This window comes from Panthera onca, chromosome B3 (genome assembly GCF_046562875.1).
Source record: "Panthera onca isolate mPanOnc1 chromosome B3, mPanOnc1 haplotype 2, whole genome shotgun sequence".
In the NCBI taxonomy this organism is placed as follows: domain Eukaryota; kingdom Metazoa; phylum Chordata; class Mammalia; order Carnivora; family Felidae; genus Panthera; species Panthera onca.
Window position 1 is genome coordinate 1,081,837 of NC_138344.1, and position 1,596 is coordinate 1,083,432.

Here is a 1,596-nt window from a genome sequence, read left to right on the forward strand (position 1 = left end):
TCTTGCGGTGAGGTTTCATTTGATGCGTAAATTGTAAGTGTTCAGTTTTATGCACATATCAGAAGTGTCCAACTTGGTGATTTTTCATAAATTGAAACCATCCATGTAATGAGCACCCAGATTGAAAAAAAAAAAAACAGGACACTCAGACACCCAGAAGCCTCCCAGAACCTCCCTCATGCCCCTCCCAGTTAAAACCTGGTGAAGAAGAGTGGCCCTCCTGTTTTAAGGGCACACATTCGTTTTGCCTGTTTTTTTTTTAAACTTTATGTAAACGCATTCATGTACCTTGCACTTTTTTTTTTTTTTTTTTTTTAGTGTAGTTGACACACAGTGTTACATTAGTCTCACGTCTGTACACTATGCTGGGCCCCGCAAGCATGGCCACCGTCTGTCACCACACAGCATTGTTACGGCACCACTGGCTGTATTCCATGTGCTGTGCCTTCCGTCCGTGGCTTCTTCATCCCGTAACTGGCAGCCTGGGCCTCCTCTCACTCCCTCTGGAAACCACCAGTTTGTTCTCTGTGTTTGCGGACCTGATTCTGCTTTGTTTGCACGTGAAGAGAGAGAAGTCACAGAAACCATGTGATTTCACGTGCAGGCAGGCGGAAGGTAAGAAACAAATGAGCGTATGCTTTGTATCCTTTGTGTCTGGTTTCTTTCACTCCACATGAGGCGGTGGAAAACATCTGTGCCGCCGTGTATGGTGGTGGCCTCCCCATTTTCACAGCGTTATCTGCTGGAGAATGTGGCATGATTTCTTTACCCACTGGTGGGCGTCTGGGGAGCTCCCGGTTTGGGTCTATGAACACGCTTATCCGTGGTTTTGGTGAATGCACGCGTGCATTTCTGGCAGTAAAGCTGCTGGTCCCCAGGTGAGCTCCCATGCTGCCGTGGCGGGTGACGCGGCCCCGAGGCTCCCCTCCACAGTGCGCATGGGGCTCCAGTTGCTCTAGACGCTACTCGCAGGCATGTTCCGTCTTAGCCCTTCTGCTGGGTATGCGCTGGTGTCTCGTGCATTTAATTTGCGTCTCCCTGATGATGAAGGAGATTTGCACCCTTTCATGTGTGTGTTGGCCCTTCGGATGTCCTGATCTGCGAAGTGCCTGTTCACGGCTCTGCCCATTTTCCATTAGGCTGGTTGTCTTTTCCTTAGCAATTTGTAGAAATTCTCTAGACGTTCTGAAAATGAGTTATTTGTCGGATACACATTACAGACACTGTTTTCCATTCTGTGAGCTGCACTTTTATTCTCTCGTTGGTACCTGATCAATAGGGGTTCTTTATTTTGATATAGAAATGTATCGGTTTCTTCATTATGATTGGCAGTTTGAGTCCTGTTGGAGATGCTTCGTACAGACTCCAAGGTCACGGAGATGCTCTGTTTTCTTCTTGAAGCTTTACTGTTTTACTTTTCTTGGTTGGAGCTGCATGTCTTCTGGAGTTGACATTACACTGGTGTCAGGTGGGGGTTATCCCATGTGGGTACCCATTGATCAGCACCGCTAATTAGAAAGATCATCCTGGGGACACCTGGGTGGCTCAGCTGATTAAGCGTCCGACTCTTGATCTCAGCTCAAGTCCTGATCTCAT